Source organism: Rhopalosiphum maidis, chromosome 2, assembly GCF_003676215.2.
Source record: "Rhopalosiphum maidis isolate BTI-1 chromosome 2, ASM367621v3, whole genome shotgun sequence".
Taxonomy (NCBI): Eukaryota; Metazoa; Arthropoda; class Insecta; order Hemiptera; family Aphididae; genus Rhopalosiphum; species Rhopalosiphum maidis.
Genome location: NC_040878.1, coordinates 1,434,320 through 1,447,637, shown reverse-complemented (window position 1 = coordinate 1,447,637; position 13,318 = coordinate 1,434,320). Strand labels below are relative to the sequence as shown.

At 25.2% G+C, this 13,318-nt stretch overlaps 1 protein-coding gene and 1 pseudogene across 13 annotated transcripts in view; one reads left to right on the top strand and one right to left on the bottom strand.

Annotated features, from left to right (window-relative positions):
- Window positions 1-13,318, bottom strand: part of LOC113554788 (longitudinals lacking protein-like) — a 360,082-nt gene that overhangs the window by 73,509 nt on the left and 273,255 nt on the right. The window lies entirely within an intron of this gene.
- LOC113554795 lies at window positions 7,794-8,365 on the top strand (annotated as a pseudogene).

The following is a 13,318-nucleotide window of genomic DNA, read 5'->3' as shown; positions in this document are numbered from 1 at the left end:
TGTTGGCAATTTACCAATTGATGGTATTTCACTTAAATAATAATTGTTACGTATAAAAAACAAGAGGTGCTAAATTTTAACTTGGAGGGTGCTAAAGACCTTTTTTAACCCCCCTAGTTACGCCACTGGAAAACTCTAGTAAGCTGCTCAAATACAAAACATTTTTTTAAATCAGGAGTATAACATTTAAATAATTGTTCAATTCTGAATACAGTAGAACCTCAATTCTTTGGGTTAATGGTGAGAAGTGTCGCACAGATAAATAAAATATATGGTTAGTCAAAACTTTTCATTTATTTATTTAACAATAAGCACAGGTAGGCGTATGCTGTAGTCACATTTCCAACTTTGTCATATACTCATAAATAATAATAGTATTAAAATTTGTAATATTTATGCAAGAATTCAAATTAAATTTAATAATTCATGTATTTAATAAAGATTTAATTAATTATAAATGTTATTTATTTATTTTTTTTTAATTTATAACATTTTGAAGTAATAATACATAACTACTAAACACTTAGAATTTTTATTTTAAAAGTAAGTCTGTAAGTTTTTTGTGTATAAATGTATGATTAACAAAAACAAAGAGCAAACTTCTACAATATGGCAAGACAACAACTTAAAAATAAACAAAAATATTTCTAAATACTAAAATAATTATTTGGGGATGTCTGTGTTCTCAATATTGAGGCAAAAAAACAAGGAAAAATTAGAGTATGAGGGAAAAATCATTGATATAGATGAAAATGTACTTTCTAAGCAGAAAAATAATACAAATAGAATACTCCAAGAACAATGGATTATGACCATTCATGACTATATTGTGAAACTAGAGAATATTTTCTGATCTTGGTTCATAATCAAAGCATCATGACCCTTCAATACAATATTGTTAAACATATAAGTTTTTCTATAATTATTAATAAATATCTATAATAATTAATTTTAAAAGCATGATATATTTTCATTGTAACATGTCCAATTTTTTTTTTTATATTCATGCTTAATAAAAATATTATTTGCGGAACAAGTTAGATATATAACATAATTTAAATATTCAATAGGTACCTATGTTTTATACAGTTATGAAATTTATTATAGAGGTACCTACCAAATTAAATTACTTAAATGTTTATACACAATAGCCAAAAATTGTATATAATATACTCGATATACAAAATCCATAATTTTTTAACTGTATGTACATTAACTTCTTAACTGTGGGATTTTAATTAAGTCTTAACATTAAAAGAAAAATTCAATTAAAAAATAATCATCAATGCATATCTACAACCTACTTGAATATTATTGGTACTATGATACTATATGCATTTATATAGTACCTGTATAAAAGTATTGAATATTATACTAAATTATCATTGTACTTATTTAATATTGAGAAATAGTTTATATCTTACCAGTAGTTATAAAAGTAGATATCCTGATAATTCACAGCAAACATGAAACAACAGCCAACTAATTTTCATAAAATTATCACTTTTAAAAACACTTGAGTTATTTTATAAATTACAAATATATAAATATCCAACTAAAACACTGTATACTATTTCAAAAACTAACTTTATTATACATTTATAATACTTTTAAATCATTAAGTGGAAAAAATAATGAATCCGTGAGTAATTTTAAAAATATAAACAAATTAAATAAGTAGTTAACTTGAAACATTAAGTATTATAAGATTAGTTAAATATTTGGTATACAACAAAACATATTATTTTTCAAGTAAATATGAAAATACATATGACTATAATAGTTGAGTTAAAAGTTAAATAAAATAATTGTTTTTTTTATTATTATAAATGTTATGGTGGCCATAAGCCTATAAGTAATTGAAAATATAATGACTATTTATTTTTAAAGTGGCCATTCCTTACAAAATTCTTGGGGTAATATTGTTTTAGTAACTCATGTCTTGAAAAAGTTTTTTGGAACATATTATTGTTAATGATTTTGAACATTAACGTATTAGGTAATGTGCCGAAAACTAACTTGAATAAAATATATTTTAATACCCATTTTCATCTTTTTCATTGGTTATTAATAGTTTGTTCATCTATAATTTAGTAATCACATACAAATACGCATATTATAACAAAATTAACACTTACCAACAAATGGTAAGATAAAATAAATTAACGGTTAGATTGAGTGAGAATTTGTCGTCATGGATTTAATAAGATTTAATAAGCTATTCTAGACTATAGATAGGTATGCACTTTAATTTAAAATAAGAAACAAAACTGATAAAATAATAATACCTACATAATATACTAAAACCATATAGGTACTTGAAAAATCTGATTTAACTTTCGACAATGCTATCAAATATATCATAACAAATGAAATGTTTTAAAATTAATATATTTATATATTATACCTATTTCAATGAAATAACACATTTAAATTATCCAAATTTACAATTGTTAATAACAACTATCAATTTTGTGATTTATCTTAAGCTTCTATTCTTATATTGTAGATTTAAAATAATTTAAAAGCATATTTACTTAATTCTAATTGAATTAAAACATGGATTATATTAACAAGCATTATCAATTATCATACAACTTATTACTTTAAAGGAGATTTGCTAACGACGCTTAACTTTTCAAATGGATACAAACCGAAATTAATTTTATAAGTATTATTTTAATTGGATATTTATAACCTTAGTTTTTAGTAATATATGCATCATTTAATTATAAATAGTTGTTAATATTCACTTAGCACTATAAAGCTAAAAAAAAAAATACACAATATATATATATAAACAATCACTTCACTCAATTATTTAAATAGTCAATTTTCAATAAATCAACAATTGCAAAACGAATTGTGAATATTTAAAAATTTAAAATTGCAACTACGCGTTCACATGTCGAATGGCTAAAACAAAATTTTGCACTATAAAATGATATAGAACCAAACATAACAGGACAAAATCGAAAAATTAGTACTAAAACTCAAACATAATGATAACAACGGATCACCATTCACATTCACCATAGAATATTGTTGATAATTTAACCGTGAGGTTATGTTATTATCTCCAACCTCTTAGAAATGGCGCCGAAATAAAATTAAATTACGCATAATTTAAATGTATTGCCTTTTGCATAATTTAATACTAAAAAAATAATTAAAAAATTAACCAGGGTTGTTTGATATTTCAAATATATATATTTAATATATTTAATACATCGATGTATACGTTCTGCACATATTTATTATTATTATTTATTAACCACATCAATATTTCATTTCATACCTGCATTCAACTCATTCGAGTAGATACTTGATAATTGATTTAGACGATTCCAAACCCAAAACATCAAAAACAATTTTACGAAATAATACGCTCTCATAAATTTTAACATTTAGCAACTTTTTTACTGTCTATTTTTTGTTATTTTTCTTTATTAAGGAAGAAATTGGTGTATCGATCATCGATGCGTAGATATATCGGTTTTATATCAAGTGTACGTACACCTTCGAGAAGTACGATGGCCCGTCATGAAATCTTAATTTAACACACAAGTTTAAATTTTTATTTTCAAATATTATTACAAAAATAATTTTAAAAATATAATATGTGTAATGCTATAGGGTCTGGTTTTTCTATATCATACGTATTACGTACAGACGTACAGTTACACAGACATAACTGTAGATATAGTAGGTTGTTTACGAATTAGGTACGTTTTATATTTGTACCTTTCGCGGAAATGGTTATATAATTATCATAGTATAAATAGACAATTAGACAATTCTGAAAAATGACCATAAAATTTGGGCTATGTGCATGTGTTAAATCGCGGAGTCGGGGGACAAAAAATCAGGCCGTGGGGTCTCGACCAGACCAGTGTGTTGCTCCCTCCTCACACCATTTGTGTCACTATTAATTCACTATATCGTATGACTGTGCTACGATATATCTTCTCTACATCTTGGACTGTGTCTACCTTAATATATTATATTGGACTTCTTTTAAACCGCCCTGGAAAAAAGACTCCGCCACTGTATTTTACCACGTAAACAAATATTGCAGGCCAATTATATTACTTTACATTTTTAATGAAGATCATTTTTAAAATTGTATACTATATTGTCTATTGATCACCACACTTTTCTTCCATATTTATCTATCGGCTACCAGCTATCATAATATTTAACAAGAAAATTTTTTGTAAGCACTAATGTACACAACTACGACCACAATAATAATGAGAATGGTTAATAAGTAATAATCTTATAGTTGTACATAAATTGATAGATATAATACGTATTACTATACATATTTTTGATCTTTTATAGTTTATAGTTACATATTGTATTTTATAGTTTTTATAACCACTTATTATTGGAAATACTTACCTTGAAAATTATAACTCAAATAATTAATAAATTCACTTTAATCCGTATAAATACACAAATAAAAACAATCTCGATTATCGACCATTTAACCTCCTCCAATACTAAAAAAACTAATCCGGTTTCCCTTTAAAAGTGAGTTTGGATATTATCAGTGCTCGAATTGAGGGTTGCGCAGGGGGACAGAGCTCCCCAACTGTTTATTTTTTTTTTTTTGAGTACTCCAACTTTATTTTTTCACAGGAACGGGGGGGGGGGGGGCGGCATAAACTTTTGTCCAAAATAATTTTATTAAAATATGGATTTCAATTTATTATACAACAAATTTTACAATTTTCAGTATCAAAATTATTTTTGATAATAGTTTATTAATGTATTATTATTATTATCACTTCTATGGCCCTATATATATTTTTTTGTTGTTTGCATTATTCATTTATTATAATATCATATCTACTGTTTTTTGCTTATAATTTATTAGTTTATTATACATATCTATTCTGTGTGCTAGTATGAAGGTAGAATTAAAATATCTGTGTAGTTGAAAAGTGGTACATATTTAAAATATAATTAAGATTTTAAGGGGTGTGTGGGAGGCGAAGCCCACTCCCCGGGTCTGTGTTAAGTAATTGTACATGCAAGCCTGGGCATAAACGAGTTAAAAAGTTAAAGTAGGGTTAAAAGTTAAGTTAATTTTAACTTTTTTAAATACAATTTTCATTAACTTAATTAATTTTTATTGACATTAACTTAATAAATAATGAGTTATTTTTAATCAAATCCAAGTTACGTTATTTTATAAACAATTAAATAATAAATATAATAAAATTATTATTGATTTACGATGCATATTGCATAAAACATAAACATTAACATTTACTAGAAATAATTAAATTAAATTGAATTCTTGTTTCTATTAACCAGAATTGTTTAATAAAAAAAACTTAATTAAATATATTATGTAGGTATAGCATTCTATACTGCGGTATATGGGTATATATTAATAATAATAATAATAATAATATTTAATACCTAGTTAATAGTAAATACTAATAAAGTAATAACTAATATAATATAATATGATGTGGGTAAAAGGTACAACGCATAAATCTCAAATATACAATTCTCAAGAAACAAGAATATATTATTATAAAATATTTTCGTCATAAATAACCAAATCAGTTATTTCTGTTTTTGCCGTTTTTGGTAATGGTTATGTTTATTTAAAATGTTTATATTTATAAACAGTAAAACAGCTAATATTGACAATAGACTAAATAGTTCTTGGCGGTTCACTTTTCGTTCTTGGTTCTCGCAGTACGCAACTACACATGTATACTAATTTTTTGAGCTTAATAATATTTATGAATATTATTATTTCAAACCATTATATTGGCTATTTAGTATTTATACATATATAAAAAAATAATAACTTAACTTGAGTTAATAAATTAATTGAAAGTTTCCATATAACTTCTAACTTAACTGAGTTAAAAAAAAAAAAATTAGACTAACTATTAACTATTAACTTATCAAAAAATGTTCTATTAACTTAACTCAGTTAAGAATTATCATTAACTTGTCCAGGCTTATTTACACGTGGAACGCAGTTTTTAAATCGTTGGATTAAGCTCCTCTGCTTATTTTTTCCCAATTAGAGCATTGGATATTATGTAACTTTTAAAAACAGTAACAATAACAAATAACTAGTCTTTTCGGTTTCCCATTTTAGATTTATAAATTAAAAATCAATGCCTACACGAATAGTAGGTACATACAATATTGAAATAACGTGACGAAAGTGCAACCGAGTATTAAACTATTAACTATCAAAATCATACAATATTCATAATCATTTATTGTGCTAATCACACCCGATGGTATTACTCGAAACCATTGTATACCAGGAATCAATAATAGAATATTTTTCTACAACATTATTATTGCAATGTTTGAAATTTGGAATATTTGTATGGTCAACCACATCGGATGCAAAGTTGAAAATATAACAAAAAAATGACTTGAGTATTAAGTATTAAGTAGTAAGTACTACTAAATAAGTCCTAGTAGTTTTGTGGCAATAGAATACAAAAGCAAAATACAATAAAGTAGAAAATACCCCAAAAAAACTCATTTAAAAAAACTTGAAAACTAGAATAAACAAAAAATCACTTTCAAATTTCATACTTGAAATCAAATACATAAATTTACATAGGTAGCAATGCAGCTACATTATACGTGATAAAAAAATCATATGCTGCAAATCCTGAATCCCGGTAACAAGTCTTAAAAAAATATAAGTACCTAATTATAATAATATATTAATATGTTCATATAGTTCATGGAAGTAGACAAGTAGTTTTTAAGTCCATATGACATTGACATTAAGATATTATCTTATAAGGTATAAGATATAATTACCTACATTATATTTCATATATTACTACAATTGTAGAAGTAGTAACCCGTATCAAAACTATGATTTTTATATACTGTGAATTTGAGGGGGTCTGTTTTTATATTCATTTATCAACTAACTATTTCTAAATATTTAGTTTTCACTACAATTTCAAATAAAATTACAGGAACATTATATCATCATTAAGAATCATTGGGAAAATTATAAAAATTACTGATGTATATATTATTAAAATTGAAGTCAACTATACGACTAGTTAACGATTTATGCTTAAGCTGTAAACCGGAATTCGATTTTGTTTGTTAAGTAGGTATTAAATTTAAGCTAATTAGCATTTATTAATTAATTTTAAGTATAAAAAAATAATGATAATAGATTTATTTTAACAATTTTGTGACTAAAATACTAAGTTTAAAAATCCTTTCAGAGGTAAGTAATCATATTTGTTTTTAAATCAAAAGTGAATTGACAAAAAGTAATTAGGTAATTAAGATCCTCTAAAATAGTCATACATAGGTGATAGGTATCACTACCTTTAATTCAACTACCTATTTATTAGATTTATGTAATGGGTACAGGATACCTATATTACTATAATATATTATTATTAGCTAAATATATGCATAGTACACTTGAACTGTAAAGATAAAATAAACAAGTTAAAATCACTTTATCACTATGTACTTTTTTTAAATAAAAAAATCGTTTCATGTTTGAATTGACTGGAATGCATTATTTATTTTTCATTTAGTTATAAATGGCATTCAGTATTCCCCTCGTACCTTTAATATAAAGAAAAACTAAGCTACTAAGCACACCTATAGGTGGCTAGGTTTGTTTATTATAAAAATACAGCCAATTGAAGTCTGAATTTATTATTAAAAAAATAAATCATATTATTATTTTATGTATTTTTTATAATACACTAAATACACGAAATACTTGTTAGAAATAAAATGTACCTAAACAATTGAAAAGAGGTGAGCTAGTGAGTAGGACCACTCTGCTATACAGTAATTCAGTATAAGTGTTGAATAGGACGTAACCATCACGTAGGTTATTATAAAAGATGAGTTAAATTATTCAATGATACATCATCATGGATATTGGACTCTGGTTTCTATTTATCTACCACAAATTGATTTGACTACGACAATTTGTGAGCTACAAATTTGGAAACAAAAAGGTAAGCGTGTAACAGTTGGTAGTGATGAAGTGATTAAATCAAATGCATTAGATGCTATTAAGCATTGTGATCCTATAACATTCCCCAATATATTTATATTGTTAAAAATTTTGTGCACACTGCCAGTATCTACTGCCACGCTAGAAAGAACTTTTTCCAGTTTAAAAAGAGTAAAGACCTATCTCAGAAATAGCATGAAAGAAGTATATTAATTATATATATTATTAATTAAACACTACTCTAAATAGGATCGTTTAAATGGATTAGTGCTTTTGAGCTACTATCGACATATTTAAATAATACCGGAAGTAGTGGACGAACTATTAAAAAAAAACAGAAAAATAGATCTAATATTATAAAGACACTATCAAAATAAAGATATAAAAATATAAATAATGTGTTATTTTTTCTTAATTTACTATAACATGTTATTATTATAATAAACCCCCCCCCATATAAAATTCCTGTCTACGGCACTGACTGTATAATATATATAGAGGTTTTTTTTTCCATAAATAATGTTGTTGATTTATAAAAAAATAATTTACTTCGTTATTCATTGTTTAATATTTTAATTTCGTCCAAATTTTAATTTCAAATGTCTATATAAAAAATTGTACGTATGTATTTTTAATATTTTTATACAGATACAAGAATAACTTATGTGAGATCTTGTTTTGAATTTTTAAACTTTTGACCAGGCAAACAATTTTTTATTAACATTTAAAAAAAAATAATATTAAAATATTAAAAAATCAGCATTTTGAAAATTATACCATTTAAAGAAAATTATAATTTAAATAATATTTGATAAAAATGTCAAGTATCTATATGGTTATTATAGTTTTTTGAATTAGGCACAACAAAATAAATTTATTACACATAGATATTTGGAGTTGTTTTAACTCCAAGGATTGACAATGTTATACAAATTATTTAAACGTCGATTTTAAGCTAAGGTTGTCTTGTAGTTAAATCGACATCAACGTCGGGGTTAAATTCATATATAAAATGTATCACGAATTTCAGAAATTATTAACTATTATCGGAGTTGTTTTAACATTAAGACAAGTTACATAATAAAACTGTGGAGTTGTTTTTACTACCGAATAAGTCATTTCCATGCACATTCGAGCGTTAAATTTTAATTAAGGCTTAAGGAGTGTTGATTTGACTACGCTATATTGTTAATAGCTAGCAACCACTAATGTAACTAAGCAAGGTTAACTTATTTATGTTAATTAAAATAATTAAAAGTTTCAGTTCAAATGAACTTCATAAAAAGTATCGATACAACTACATCATCACTAATTTTATCTCAACTATTTTAAGAAGTCCTGGTTACCCTATCCTATACCTATAAATACAGAAGGAAAAACGTAATTTATTTTTGACAAACTTAGCGAACTGAAGTGATGTATAAAACTGATACTAAACGTTCATTATTTTTATGATATGATATAGACAATATAAACATATAGTATATTCAGTGGCGAAGCTACCTATGAGACAAAGAGACATTGTCTACCCATTAAAAATGATTCGTCAATTTGTGTTTTATAATCGTATTAAAATATACCTAAAGTTTTTAAAAAATTAAAATGTATTGTAATTTCAAATTTGTATTTTTATTATAGACGATATTTTAGTTTATAATTATTCTAAAAATTATAAAATATAAAATATACATGCATAAACAGATTTAAATAGACGCTGTCGGGTCAAAACAAGACAATAGTCAATAATAATGTTATTTGCTAGATATATAGACAATGTGAATAGTGTCTCATACTTTAGAACATGCGGTGTGGTGGGTTCTTGAAGGAGGGGTATCGTGCGCATTGAGTTAATGGAGACATGTCTCACGAATGTATCGTTATGGTATATTTATAAATATACCCACATGACGATAAGATAATGATATAATATAGTAATAATTATTTTCTTATTCGTATTTATACAGTAAGCAGTAATAATAATAGCATAATACGTATTTAATTTTAATAGCAGTGTATTTTTAATAATTTATATTTTATATTTAAATTGATGAATCTTTTAAACATATTTTAAACTATTTAGGTACCTAGTTGTTGTTTCTCGTTGGAACGCGAAGTGTTTTAAATTTAATAATATGGAGTGTTCAGATATAATAAGTGAAATTTTAAAAGTAGGAATTCATAACTACTCTTTCGAACATAAACTTCAATTAAAAACGAAAAAACCAACACCACGTTTAAGTTTGGAAACGGTTGATGGGAAAACAATACGAAAATTTCAAATATCATAGTACACAAAATATGCGTGGTTAGCTGGAAGTAAAAATCTAGGTAAATTATTTTGTTATTATTGTTTACTGTTTCGGGGAGAAAAAACATGGGGAAGTGATGGTATTTCAGTTATGAAAAATTTTGATCGTAAAGCATCAAAACATGCAATAAGTAAAACACATTTAACTTCCCAAGAACAATTTATGTTACTTGGGGCAAATCGGATTGCACATGCACTGTCGGAAGGACGTCGTTTGGCTGCAATTAAACATAATGAAAATGTCGGTGTTAATCGTCGAATATTAACACGTTTAATACATGTTATTTGTTTTTTGGGAAAGCAAGAAATAGCTTTTCGTGGTCATAACGAAGATAGTTCTTCTATAAATAAAGGAAATTATTTAGAACTTTTAGATTTACTTTCTCGAGAAGAGCAACTTCTCAGAGAACATTTTATGTCGAATTCAGTTTTTAAAGGAACATCAAGCGATATTCAAAACGATTTAATTTCCTGTATTACTAGTGTGTTAAAAACTAAAATTTCAAACGAATTACAAAAAGCAAATTTTATTTCTATTCAAGCTGATGAAACAACAGATGTATCGTGTAAATCTCAAATGAGCATTATATTTAGATATGTAGTCGATAACAAAATTGAAGAGAGGTTTATAGGATTTTTCGATGTATCAAAAGATAAATCTGCCTTTGGCCTATCTGAAATTTTATTAACAGAAATAAAAAATTGGAATATAGGTGATAAACTAGTGTGTCAAACATATGACGGAGCAGCTGTTATGGCAGGGCAAAAGAATGGAGTTCAAGCTATTATTAAACAGTCGTATCCAAAAGCAATGTTCATACATTGTTATGCTCACCAACTTAACCTAGTGTTTCTACACGGATCAAAATCGATAAAATCTGTGAAAATATTTATAAGTGATTTGACTATGTTTCATACATTTTTTAGTAGATCGCCAAAAAGAAGTCAGCTTTTAAGGGAAAAAGGGTTTAAACTTCCTCAAAGTTGTGAAACGAGGTGGAATTATCACTCCAGAGCTGCTGCAACTATTACTACCCATTTTATAGAATTGAAAAAAGCGATAACTTGTGTTACAGACGAAGACGACTGGGATCCAATAACTATAAATATGGCATATGGTTTATTGCATAAGCTAACAAATTTTAAATTTGTTTATTTACTTTGTTTGTTTAAAAAACTATTTTTATATTCAGATCATGTATTTTTAATACTACAGACTAAATGCACTGCTGATGTTCAATATTGTGTCAAACAAATAAAAATATTTTCTGATCAATTAATTGCAATGAGAAAAGAGGAGACTATATCAATATGTTGTAAATCGGCGATGGAGTTAAATAGCGAACTACAATATTCAGAAAAAAATATAATTGATCTCAAAACTCTAACTTATGAAATATTAGATTCTATAATAGTACAAATTGAAGTTCGATTTAAAGATTTCATAAATTTAAAATTTGTCGAGCTTACAAATAATACGTCGTTTAAGAATTACAAAAATAATTTCCCAATGGATAAACTAATGGAACTAAAAAATCATTTTCCAGACATATTTAACTTAGAACGATTACAAAATGAATTGGAAATAATTTATGACAGCCCTGATAAATATTTAACACCAAAAGATTTATTCAATTATTTAGACAAAAGTAAGAATATAAAAAATTATAATGTACATTTTAATTTAAAATATTTATAATTAATTATTTTTATTTAATTTTAGACAATTTACTAGATGTATATCAAGAACTTTCAAAATTATTACAATTAGTATTATGCATCCCTGTAACAACTTCTTCTAGTGAGAGGAATATGAGTGCTTTGAAACGTATTAAAACGTTTTTAAGAAATTCTATGAACAATGACCGATTGTCAAATTTGTCATCACTGGCCATTGAAAAACAAATGTTGAACGAGTTATCCACAGATCCTACATTTATTGATGAAGTTATTGATTTATTTGCAAAAACAAAAAATAGAAAAATAGATTTAATCTATAAAATAATATAAAAAAATTGTTACTAGTTAGTGCTATGAATAAAATAAGTTTATTTGTGTATTTTTATTTAAATAATTTCTTTCTAAAAAATATTATTTTAAATTTGTCTACCCTAATCCCGAACCCAAGCTTCGCCACTGAGTATATTATATTATAATAGTCCGTACACCGTTGACCGTTGATAACCGCGCGGTCAATGGCTACACTCTCAAATACTATTTGACTGAAAAAACGCACCAGCATTGCTTTTGCTTACACACAATAGTACAATACAAAGAGCAATTTAAAGTAAAGTTAAAGCCATTGATTTGTAACAAATTATGATCCTCAAGTAAACATTAATTATTATGATTTATGAGTAGATCATGGATGGACGTATTATATCTACTTATTATTATGTATAAAGTACCTAAATAATACACAAAAAATTTTTTATTTTAGTTTATATAAGATTTATATTCCTACGTAAATTAAGCTAGACATATGTCTAATGTCAATAAGATTTTAAAACTTACAACATAAAATATGTATAGTTAGTTTTAATATTTTATTATTATATTAAGTATAAATCATAAATATACCTACATAAACAACTAAATTATAGGTAATTATACATATATTATTAAATTTAATTATTTCTTGTGTTACACACAGTAAGAAGTTACAATTGACATTTGACAAAAACTTACTTAAATAAAATATAAAAATAAGTATTAAATTAAAAATATTTTTAATATTATATTATTTATTATTAGGTAGTACCTAACTATTTATCACTTGTATAACTATATTCGAGTTTACTCAAGCTTTGATTTTTACCCATAGAGTTTTATTTCAGGAAAGATTCATTTTTACTTTTATTCACTTTTAATAATGTTAACGATAAATTTAACAATACGTGGTTGAGAACTATGAATTATATGTATTAATATTATTATACAAAAATTAGTTCTTATTAAAACAATTTAATAATGAATACAAATAAAAAAGTGTTTAACTAATAACA